The sequence below is a fragment of the Formica exsecta genome, unplaced genomic scaffold, assembly GCF_003651465.1.
Source record: "Formica exsecta isolate Colony F162 unplaced genomic scaffold, ASM365146v1 scaffold96, whole genome shotgun sequence".
In the NCBI taxonomy this organism is placed as follows: Eukaryota; Metazoa; Arthropoda; class Insecta; order Hymenoptera; family Formicidae; genus Formica; species Formica exsecta.
In genome coordinates, this window is record NW_021853724.1 from 210,729 (window position 1) to 223,897 (window position 13,169).

The 13,169-nt window shown below is 33.8% G+C and overlaps 1 long non-coding RNA gene across 1 annotated transcript in view; it reads left to right on the plus strand.

Moving 5' to 3' along the window:
• LOC115245371 overlaps positions 1 to 13,169 on the plus strand; it is a 161,092-nt gene that overhangs the window by 33,783 nt on the left and 114,140 nt on the right. Inside the window, exon 3 of the long non-coding RNA XR_003885518.1 lies at positions 5,897 to 5,939. This is a non-coding gene — a long non-coding RNA (uncharacterized LOC115245371). The remainder of the gene's footprint in view (positions 1 to 5,896; positions 5,940 to 13,169) is intronic.

Consider the following 13,169-nt stretch of genomic DNA (forward strand, 5'->3'; position numbering starts at 1 on the left):
TATCACAAAATAATATGGTTTTTAACCTCTTCGTAAAAGAAAATACTTGTAATTAATATTCTTCCTAATTTATGACAAAAACTTTTGATCGTGAATATCCCCTAACCTCAACTGCAAGAAACAAAAAAAACGAGTAATTTGCAGAAAGAGAGAGAGAGAGATAATATTTTTCTACAATTTTTAGTAAATAACTTTTAAACGAGTAAATGGATCTAAATCAAGTTCTGCACAAATATTTCTTAGTTTTTTTTAATATATGTGAAAATTTTTATTTCGTTGGCAATGTTTTTTTTTTGTTTAATTTGTTAATAAGTGACTACAATACGCGATTTTCCATAAGAATCAATATTAACCTTAAATTTAAATAATTTCCAAACCATTAAGAGAATTGTGCTCAGGTTTTGCACAGATATTCAGAAGAAATAGTAGAACGAAATTTTTATGCTTTTGTCAATATTTTGACATATGACGCATACATTCTTAATACACTAAATTTCAAAAACAGTAGCAAAATGTATCTATAAATTGCAAATAAAACAAATTTTCTATGGTGATACAATTGATTTTCTTTTATGAAAAGTCGTAAAATATTTTACTTTATTTATATGAAAACTTTGTGATGTCGCTATCTAAGAATTGAATGAATCTTTCACAAGTGAACGTTTTATCGTAAAGTGTTAACAAATCGCAAACATTATGCAAATATCGATATAAACTTAAATAATATTATGTAATGAACCAGCTTTCTTTCTTTCTCTTTCTCTTCTTCAGAGCGCGTATTACGGGTGCAAGTATTGTATTACGTATAAAATTAACGTTAATGATAATTATCAGTAGCGTAAACGTGATACCGTAACGAATTACTGTATCGCGTCGTAAAAATGTTGCGATAGCATCGGCGTGAAATCGCCGCGTATTATCTAACGATCCCACGCACGAACGCACACACTGCGTCTCGATTCTCGATTACTCATGAGCACCGCACGCGATGATTCTGCTCGAGAATGTAAACTGAAACATTCACGGTTATTCATTAACAAGCAGCGACGGATTCACCGATAAGGATTGTTCTCACTAGCGTCGGTTAACATTAACGGTGGTTTAACTGATTCCCGGAGAATCACTTAAGTCTCAATTAACTTTAACTTATGGAAAGAGGCCTACGCAAGTAGTCCCTAATACACAATGCTCTTAGGATCTTGCCTATTAAAAGCCCAAACTTGTGCTATGAATTTGTAACTATTTGTTTCTCGAAAATTTATGCGCATCTTTATCTCTTCAATATTATATATATATATATATATATTTTTTTTTTATTTTGAAATATTTTCAAGATATTTCCGGTGCTTCTGAAGGAGAAATTCTGAAATGTTATCTCGTTTTTTTTTTTTACGATACTTGGAAATTATAATTTGCTTATTATTTAGAAATATGTTGACATTTGTTTGAGAATCGGGAACTGAAAAATTTTCAGATTTATCTGCGCGCGCGCGAGCCGTCGATTTTCCACGGTTAGTCATGGCGATTTTTATTTCCACTCGCTGCGAATTAATACGAGCAAATCACCATATCGCGCGAAACGGACGGGGAATTAAATAAATATCAAACTCAAGTACGCGTTTAAAATATTTCCCATATCTGTTTGTGTAACGGAGAGCTTACGCGCGCGATTCTTCCATCGATATCGTCGACATTTTTTTCACGGCGAAGTGATAAAGCCAACCTGCAGAATAGTAAATATAAATATGCATATGGAAGAAAAGCAAATATTAACTGTTACGCGGCGTCTAGGTTTTGCATTAAGCCAAATTATGTCAATATTAACTTACAAGAAGTTTTACCAATATCAGGTGAATCGGGCTATATTCTTTTATGTCAATATATCGAAACATGGACTTATATTTACGTTACGCTACTCTATAATTAAAAGCATCGATGTATAAAATATTCTAAAATTCTATTAGTAAAAAAAGACTGTTCTCTACATTATATATTTTTTATTTCCGTATCATCAGTGTTGCTGTGATATTGAAAAATTGAACATATTGATAATATATTTACATTTCGCATTTCACATTTAATTAAAATAATTTAGTATCTATATTATTTAAATGTGAAAGCGCGAAAAATAAATAAGGAAAAAAGGAATGGATATGTAAATTTCAGAAAAAAATATTATACGCATCTATTAATGTTTGTAACAAATTAAATAATAAGAAATATATATAAAAGTAAAGCATAAAAATAATATTTTATAACAAACTTTGACAAAATAATTTCATTTATTTTAGTCTATTTATTTATAAAAATCTTTCTCTATTAATTATATCTTTTTCTCTTTCTTACGCTTTTGACGAAAAATATATTATTGTTTAGCTTTTGTAATTTAATAACATTTTTTATTTATGACATTTCTTATTGGTCCAAGTGCAATTGAGACCAATTTTCACGAGTTTTCGCGAGTCATTTCCCTTCATGTTTAATTAAAAATATATCTAATGTATACAAAGAGCTATTGTTAAGCAAACATATTTTAGACTTTCAATTTTACATTTTATATTTAACATTTGTGTTTCAATTATTTAGGGCACACTTATACCAATGCATATAAATTCTCAGTGGGACGATGTTTTATGATAAAAAATATAGTTTAATTACCTCAATCGGAATCGATTAAAAATCGTGTATATTCGACACGCTGTAAAATTCCATTTCTCTGAAATTTAACGTTTTCACGAGGGTTCGATTTTCGCCGAAAGCCCCGGCATGATTGTCGGGACTGTACCGTATTACGCGTCGGACAATTATTATGCCAGGGGCGGCCCCACGCAACATCGTACCTCGTAAGGAAGGTTCGGGCCGGATGTGGTACAGCGAAAGTTTCGTCCGAAATTGCGCGCGTGGCGCGTCGCGCCATTCGTGAGGGCCTAACGGGCGATTTTGGGGTAGGTCGCATCAGGCTGTCGAACATTCACACCGGCCCCTCTCGAAAGGGGCTCGCAGGGAACGGCAAGTGAAATGAGCGAGAGAAAGAGAGAGAGAGAGAAAGAAACGCGAGATTTCGCGGCGAAAGTTTTGTCGAGGCATGCGGCACGGTTGTGCGTGCGGGATGATGATGTTATGCGAGTCGTTTCGCATGCCACACTCTCCTTGTATAACGTCGCTTTATTCTGCTTACCGAGTTAATATCAAAAGATCGATTTTTGTCTCTTATTATTCTACACAGTTGAAAAATTTGTGTTAAATTTAACAGATATCACATGTCCCAAACGGCCTACACATGTTAAGTGACATTAATACTGTATTAATTTTAACACAAAATAAATGCAAATCTCAAAGTAATTTGAAATAAATTTTGTGTAAAATCAACATATTTTTAATAATAAAATTAACTTGGAAAAATGTTATTGACAGTCTGTAGTCACTGTCACTCTTATTGTAGAAAAAAAACATTTTTTTTTCTGTAAATTTTAACAGATAAATCCTGTCACTAATAATACGGAACATATCTATTGTGTAAAATTAAAAATAAGTGCATATTGTGTTATTTTTACACTTTTTTCAGTGGTTTTAATAATTGAACGCTTGAGTTAAATTAACACAACAGCAATATGTTAAATTGACACATGAATGTGTTAAATATTTAATACAAAAATTTTAACCAGCATATTTTTTAACAAGAAAACACAAGTGTGTAATTTTGTAGTTTTGTATGTTACACAAAAATACGGCCACTCTTTTTAATTGCACAATTAATATGGCAAATTTGACATATGAGTTTATTTGTATGATAAATTTTAATTATGGCGATGTATTATGTTAAATTGATTCGTGCATAAATAAGAAGGACACCGTTCAGCGCGAGATATTTGCTTGCTCGTGCTTAAATATATACTTCAAAATTTCTGACAATATTTCTTGGGCGCTCTCTCCCTCCTCCCCTCCCGTTTTATGTTATAAAATATTATTATATTGTATTTGTTTCATACAATTTTATTCATAAAAAAAGCGAGGGTTTACTTAATGAAGTATATATATTTTTTATATTATTGCACTTTTTTATTTCCAATTTTATATAATGATATTTGTTGTTATGCCATCTTTCATATTATATTATATTATATACATTACATATAACTCTATATTTGTTTCATAAAAAACCTAATAACTGCATTTTTAATATATGATTTATTTGAATTTACTATGTAATAGCCTTTGTTTATATTACGTGTATATTCAACTAAAAAGATCCTCGCTTCTTATAAATGTCAAATAAAATTTTTTGACAAATGTTTCTACATGAAACGCAAGCAAGAATCTTCCATTAGCAAGCAGTGCGATTATTCTAAAAGAGACACTGTATAATATTAATAATTTAAATAATTATAAATTTGAAACACACGATGTTTCATGAAATATATCTATATATACTTATCTATATAAAATAGATTAATTATTTATAATAACGCGATTGATAAATATTAAAATACGGGATTAATAATGATTATATTGATTTATTAAAGCGTATCGCAATGCTGCTCAACTGAAATTGATCCATTATTGTACTTGAGATTTTTCGTCAATGACCGAAATTTGAGAATAATATCCAAGTATTATTAAAGAAACAATTATATGTAGGGTGTTTCAGAAATAGGTGGCCAAACTTTAATAGCATATTTTACTCACTACGAGGATGAAAAGAAGTTATGTAAACATGGGTCCGGAAACGCTTCCTTTTCAAGTTATAAACATTTTTTATTTACATTGGAAAACATGCCTCGCATCGACGTTTCATGAATTGTCCTTCTATTTACTTTCTATTAGAAGTGAACAAGAAGTTTTATTTATGGGGACATCTTAAGACTCATTTATGACACTCCTGAGTTATTATGGAAGTACTCCGAAATTGTATTATTGCTTCGTGCGTGGCAAAACACGAAATACTCCGGGAATTTTTGAACGTCTTCGACAATCCATGCGACGTCGATGCATTATAATGCAGAAGGAAATCATTTCCAGCAATTTCTACAATGAAATGTTTTTATAGTTTCAAATGTTCTTAAAGTCTGTTATAAATAAAAAATGTTTATAACTTGGAAAGAAATCGTTTCCGGATCCATGTTTATATGACCTTTTTTTATCCTTGTAGTGAGTAGAATATGCTTTTAAAGTTTGGCCACCTATTTCTAAAACACCCTATATATCGCTTATAAAGATCGCCGTAACACGATAAGAATTCCTATTTCTTTTCGCTCTGATTTCAAGTAGTCGTAAGTCGTTTCGTGTGTCGTCGTATATTATCTCTCGAAATACGATTGCGAGAATGTGACAGGTATCACGAGGTGCCGAACGCGATCGCCTCGTGATACTTGTCACCCTCTTTCACTCTACAAACAATTAATGAATATCTCACACATTTTTTTTGTTAATTTACATGTAATTTGCTTACTATTATCGGATTGGAAATGCATCGTGTTACATGATTCGTGGGATCGATTGATCCAAATAACAGTGAACATCGATCATGTATCGACGATGTATTAATAATAAATAATTTATGATGCATTAAACAAAATATTTGACTTATATTTTATATGTAATTTATTTTCATTATTTGCACGAATACATATCATGTTTTTGATAACATTAAGTTTTATAATTGCTTAGATTATTTGTGTATATGTATATAAAAATTATATAAGTTTATTTAAAACAAAAGTTCTTTTAAAATTATTTAACTGTTCTATTAGAGAGATGTACTTAAATAGATGAATGAAAAATTTTTAATTGCACGCGATGGTTATTTTTGAGAAAGTAATTATTTTATAAATTGCGCGCGCAATATATATATACATATATTTATATAATTTGGATATTTTATTTTTGTATTTTACAGAGATGAACGTCGGAAATTACAACTCTGCTTTGCACATCTATTGGTGAGTTTCAAATTATTTTTTATATATATAAAGAGAAACACACACACATATCTATATGTATAGAATCTTTAAATTTTATATAAAAATTAAATTGCTGTAAGTTAATTCGTAATTCAAAGAAAAAAAGCTAAAAATTAAGATAACACAGATAAACGTTAGGATAATGTCAGATGTTAAATTAGTCAAATGGTTAGATTTTTATGAAATGAATTAAATAATTTTTCCAAAAGGCAAAAATTATACACATTACATATCAAAATATTTAAAATCCTCGCTTATGTATGCAATAAGAATATGTCTAAGTTTTACGCATAGGCAAATTTCTGTTATCAAAAGTCACTCTCTCTGCTAAATTGATTAGAAACTAAATACTCAAGAGATTGATGCATATCTCACGGAACCATATAAATGAACTGTGTCGCTTTTTTATTATTTATTTATCTTTTATACATATAATTTTCATATTCCGGTACTTTTTAACGATCTATTTTAAATACGTGAGCGTGTAAGTTGTGCACGCGAGTGTCACGGGCGCGTGAGTGGCGTTTGTCGGTTGATTAACCATTGAAACGCCGCATAAAAATTGACGAGTGAAGTCAGGTCGATCGCAACGAAAAGAGAATCAAGCCGAACAACGCGTCGCGAAGCCTCGTTCGCTCGTAGCCTAAAATAGGACGCATTGCAACAGTCTTTTTTTTCCGCCGCGGATCGATAATCCGTCGTGCAACAGCTTAACCTTCTGCCGCGAGTGACACAACGAGCGAGAAGAGAATTTCTTATTGTTAGTATGAAACTAGGCACTAACTTATAGCGCGCATAGTTAACTATTATCTTATTCTATGCGGTTTCATAGTTGCCGGAAATCGATTATCGTACAAACGCGACACTATATTCGCATTATGAAGGAAATGCGATTTAATCGATGTCGAATTAAGCGAAAAAAAATTTGTATCAAACGAAATAAACGCGAAAGGATCTATTAAGGATATTTTAGCTGTACAATAGTAGTAAAAACTGTCAAAATTAAAAAAAAAGACATATTTCTTACGTTTATACTGTTTAAAAAATCAAATAAATAAATCCGGATTATAAAAAGAATTAAAGTATCACAAGATGATATGGTTTGGTCTTCGTAAAAGAAAATAGTTGTAATTAATATTTTTCCTAATTTATGACAAAAACTTTTGATTGCAAATATCCCCTGCATCCCCATAATCAACTGCAAGAAAAAAATGAGTAATTTGCAGAAAGAGAGAGAGAGAGAAAGAGAGAGATAATATTTTTCTGTAATTTTTAGTAAATAAATAAATTTTAAACGAATAAATGGATCTAAATTAAGTTTTGCACAAATATTTATTAGAGTTTTCTTAAGCAGCGTTTTAATATTTAAAAGACTGATTCATTCCTCAATTTATATTTTGTGTATGTGTGTATTGTATCTTTGTCTAAAACATAGATATTTTTATTTATATTTGATAAAATACATTTGGCATTTTTATTTAATTTAAGTAAAATATTTAATATTATATTTATATCATTTTTTATTTATCATATTATTTTTATGTTTTCCTTAATATTTAAAATACATTTTGAGATGTCATCTATTTTAACATTTCTCTAAATTCTGACGTTCTTAAGTTCCTGGAACTAGTAGACGTAGTAGAAACTGCAAGAGTTAAAATTGCTCTTACGCAAGTTGCGTATAGACTCAAGCTGCATCAATTATGCAGCTGGAAGCCTCTATTTATATACTGCTTCAATATCACGTTGACAATAACAATGCAAAGAATTCAATAGCGTGTCAAGGCGTGGAGATCGTGCTACGCTCCAAAATATGATTTTATTCGTTGAATTTTTTGACGCGGACGCTCGTAATTGAATTACGCGATGTGTTGAAAAGATGTTATCCGGAAGCCGGCGACAATCATCCTCCCTTCTTTTTCTTCAAGGGAAAGAAAGAAGTTCTCACTTTTCATCTCGGTGAACGCGACGGGCTATAAGATAATGAAAAAAGGATACAAAAGTTACGTGCGCAGGAATTATGCATCATCTTTTGGTCGCACGACGAGGAAGGTATTTTTTAACCTTGTTCACGTTGTTTACCATTTGTTTTTATCGGCTACATCTATTCTTTCATGATGGAGATTCTTTTTCTGGCATCAAAGATCGCGATTCAGTGACATGATTTGACGGACAAAGTTAAACTCGTTATGTATAAATCAGAAATTGCGTATAGTCTGTAAAATCTATTCATTTACATTCGTTGTAAATCAAGGATTACAACAAAAATAAATTTAACAAAATTTCTATCTCTCGCGAATAATATGATATAACTATGATCGATGAAATATTTAATTTAACAAGCATTATTAAAAGATATCGGATAATTAGTAGGTTATACCCTATCTGGTTATTAGTAGCATTATAGGTGCTTGAGCGAAAAAAAGTGTAAATAAACTCGCTGTAAATATTAAGCGTTGCGGGGGATAAATGGATATTATTTATACAGCGACCTGATAGCAGGCTATAAAAGCGATTTATAAAAAAAAAAAAATCTTCACGCCGCAGCATCCAACACTGCACGCGCGATGGTGCAAAGACAAAGTACCTTCCCACCTCGAAACCTCGTGTTCTCCGAAGAAATGCTCTGAAAGAAACCTCTTCCGCCCGCCTAAGCGCGCTCTTTATCACGAAGAAGAATGTTTATTACGTAAACAACGGCTGGCGGCGTGATGCAAAGTGCCGGCAAGGTAAATAGTATATCGTATTTAAAGTTCGACGGCGGAATGTTTCGTAATGCGAATTAATCTCGATGTAAATACACGACACGATTGCATTTCCAATGCGCGGACGACGATTGCTATTACTTGAGAAATATAAATTTTTTATGTATCTTTTTAATTAAAATATAATAAAATAAGAAAGGGAACCCCACATATCTGAGTTTTTTATTTATTTGTTTTTTTATTTTTTTTTGGCAAGATTCATTCGTTTTACCAGCAAAATTTTAAACCCTTCTGGGAGATATCTAAATTCGATTTCCATTGTGCATTGCGGAAACCGCGCGGGATGGCATGCAAAATTAATTTCTAATAGTTCGGGGAATTCGACCCTCTACGGCCTCTCGCTTAAGTGTCCTCTTCGCCGAAAGCTTATCGCTCTGCGAAATTTAGTCGCGTGCTCGCGCTCATGCGACCGTCCTTACAGCGGGTAAGGCCCGTCCACGATTTTGCATCACACGTACACACGTACGCACACGAACGCGACGGATGGACACACGGACGCAATGCACAGCGCGTTATCGATCCGCGTTTTTGCGCGGGTATGTCAACTCGTTACCGGACGTTGATCGAAGAGCGCAAGGTACACAATTACGCAGCGAGGCTCTCACCGAGAGAAGAAGGATCGTCCAAGAGCTTCGCCTTTCCGTCGCGCAATAAAACTGCTCCCGCACGAATCATGATTGGGCGATATACAGGGTGTCCCAGAATTGGACCGACAAACTTCAGGTAGTTATAAAGGACACTAAAACAATTAAATTTTGCCAATAAATCTAGTTTTGGCACTAGAGAAACAAAGACTGACGGCAAAAATCTTTGAAAAAAATTATTTTTTCAGAATTTTATTAATGTGGTTAAATAGAGATGTTTTTACCATGAAACTTTTGTATAAAACATTTTTTGGTATCTCGAATAATTTTCGAGATATATCGAGAAAAACAAAAAACCGCTCTATATATGAGGAGTGATTTCACCCTTTAGAATCGTTTTTGAGCCGCAACTGGGAATTTCTAAATTCATCTATTTACCTCTTCTACATGTGTGTAAAGTTTCATCAAAATCAGAATTTTCGGGTTTGCGAGGTTCCCTTGTTAGTTTTTGATTTTCTAGTTCACTTCAAAACCGCTCATTTGGGGACACGGGTATTGGCAAAATTGGCTTGTTTTGGTGTCCTTTATAACCTGAAGTTTGTCGGTTTAATTCTGGGACACCCTGTATACATATACACCGTATTCTAATCAAACGACAAAAGAGCCGTACAGACGCGAAAATTCTTTTAAATCTGGTATAAGTTATTCCAGAAAATATCTCGGGATTGTTTTAGTGATATCGAATTCTTCTGCAAAAAGATTGCTTACGCGAAAAACGAAATTCCCGAGTCGAGTCTCCAACGTGATACGATAATCTTTCGTGTAAAACCGTCCTAATTTCTCTCCGATGTATCATATCGAGACGGAAGGAGAGCTTGAAACGAATTCTGTGCTCAGAGGAGGGACGTTCGTGAAAAGTTCATCGCGCTGCGGCCTTTTTTCCGCATCAAACGGCTCGTTGGGGATGGTAATATTAGCCCGACGTTTTCCCGCTGATTTGACTTTAATATCGGCAACGAGACGATATTCATTTCCGTGGCCGCGGGCAAAGAGCGCAATGAAAATATTGCGTTACATCCGCCGGGACGGTATTACCGGGCGGAAAGAAAAAGCGGGAAAGGCTCCTTAGAACATTGTATGACGGCACACGTACTTTAGACGAGGAAGGGAGAAAAAAATATGTCAACCGCGCGGCGCGCAGGCAAGGTAAAGCGGATTACATTACGCCGTGGAAATATCTGAACCAACGTTGAAGAGGGGAGCAGAGGAGAGGGGAGAGGCAGGAGGGATAAGAGAAGGATTCGCAGTAGAAACGTTACTAAGAGTATAAATGAGGGAAAGAAAATACATCGAAACTCTGTGGGCAAGCGTCCGTTGAATTTTCCGCTTGAATTATACATATAACGTCGCGAGGGACGTGCATGCGTATATGTGTTCGTGTGTCGCCAAAAAAAGAGCGTTACTCGACGCGAGTCCTCCCATCCTGCTGTGTAAAGCCGCTATGCAAATTAGGCGTCTCTCGCTCTAATCGTTCGAGCATTATCTTGCATTTGGTCATTCGGTCAGAACGTAATTGACATAACGAAGGATAATGTTGAAACCGCGATAATTGCACTAAAATTTGATTTAAAAGTTTGACTTTAATTAATTTAACTTTACGTGGAATTTGCATTTGATGGAAAAATGTAGGTAGATATATTTAACTGAGATTAATATATAAATGCTATTGATTAGATCAAACGCATCAATCCAATCAATTTACATATCAAAATAAAAATTTTTTTATATTAGATATGACGTTTTTGTTTTGTATATATATAAACATGAATTAATTTTTAAATGACATTAATCTTATAGTAATTTTTTCGAATAGAAACTGACAAATTGCAATAAGGCAAGTCGATTATTATCACTATTTATTTCAATATTGAATAATTGACAACATTTTTGCAAAATGCGTACAGATTGTATTTCTCGAGTAGCTGGGAAATTTCGGCTGTTTGTATACTGTAGAGATGGAAACGAAGCGGATACCACGTTACTGGGTCGCTCACGCGTAGCACGCGCGTTATCGATTTGGTTTCCTTGCGGCAGGATGACAACCTAGGGTAACCCAGCACGTTAATCGTGTATATGTATATATGTATAGAGGCAGGTTCTCGTAGGCTAGGTTACGGTGAATCGGCATGCAGGATTAGTCACGAGCAAGCTTGCCTCTGGGTAATGACAGCTGCTACCAGTATGCGCTATTCTAGTCATCAACCGCAACTATCAACGCCTTCAACCACCAACGTCGGGTAATAGTTGTTGTTGTCGAGACGCAACTTTGTGGGTAATGACGGGAATCCGTTGAACAATGTCGAAAATTTGTTTCTAGCGTTGCTTTCGAACGTACCCAAAATCGATTTTGTTCCAAAGTGTGGCAAATTTAGAGAATTTGACTTTGAGAATTTTACTGTCCTTTTTTCGCGAACATTCTCGCTTATGAATTATAATAAATTCAAAATAACGCAATTTTTATTAAATAATCTGATTTAATTTCCGCGTGTAACTTTGACATTTGGTTTAAAAGTTCTTTCTCTGCCGCCAAACACAATTCTTTGTCTCATCTTAACGCATTTTTCTCTGAAGAATATAACCGCTCCAATTTTCAACTAGAGAGTCTGACCGACCGCATCATCGATGATGGCCGCTAACGTTTGGGTTTCGGAATATCTTCGCCGACGGCGCGAAGAAGCTCTTTAAATTTTTCCCCTTTCCCTCCCCTGCGCCTCCATCGTTCACTCGGTGGAACAGCTTCGGTTTCGAGGCTGTAATTTAGTGCAGTTTCGACGTCGTGTAATGGAAGCGAGATTCACGTCGGTGAGCAAGCGTCTACCAATAAGAACGAATCGGGTCCAGAGAGTTGCAACCGCTAAAAGAACGAAGAGAAAAGAGCTATCGTTAATATCATGTCACGCCGAATTGTTGCAATCCATCATCGATCATGAGGCTTGAAATTGTAATAAAGAAAGATAGCCGCTAGTTGCAAGTAGGGTAAATGGTTCATATTTCTTGTTCGCGTGTCTGAGAAATTTACGACCAACTACTCTTTGATGCGACAACCAGATAAATCTGTTTCTGTACTGTTTCTTTATTTATATTAATTTCAATTATTAATTATAATTTATTTATAATAATTTATATTATTTCCTTTTAATTATATTGGAACTATATTTTCGTATATATATTGATTTTTGATAAATTTCTACCATTATCATTTTATTAACTATGCTGCATTGTGATGAAGAATGTTAATATTAAGGTTTGTTATCCCGCCGAAAAAAAAATGTAGAATACAAAATCAATAGTAGCGCGTTACATATCATGAGAGGCGCAAGATTTATGACTGTTGCAACTTACCCTAGTTTCAAGTAACCCTATCAAACTCGAGACGGTTCGTCGCGCCCTAACGTGGGTTTGAATATTTAAATAATATCACAGACTGGGAAAAGGAGACGGCACGTCCTACACGTGTGGAGAAGCGATAGATTTTACAACACCATGCGAGGACTCCACTTTTACCGCGATTAGAAATCGTGTCATCGCAGAAAAAAAATCTGGATACGTAGAGTGAGATTTATTTATTTCTTGATTCTATTCTCGTGATATTCGTTGCGCGAGAAAAAGATGAGAGTTTTTACATGTTTCTGATGTTCGATGTAACGCCGAGGTTTTATTAAGGATGTTTTGGCTGTACAATAGTAGCAAAAAGTTGTCAAAATTAAAAAAAGAACATATTTCTTATGTTTATGCTGTTTGAAAAATTAAATAAATAAATCCGGATTATAAAAAGAATTAAAGTATCACAAAATAATATG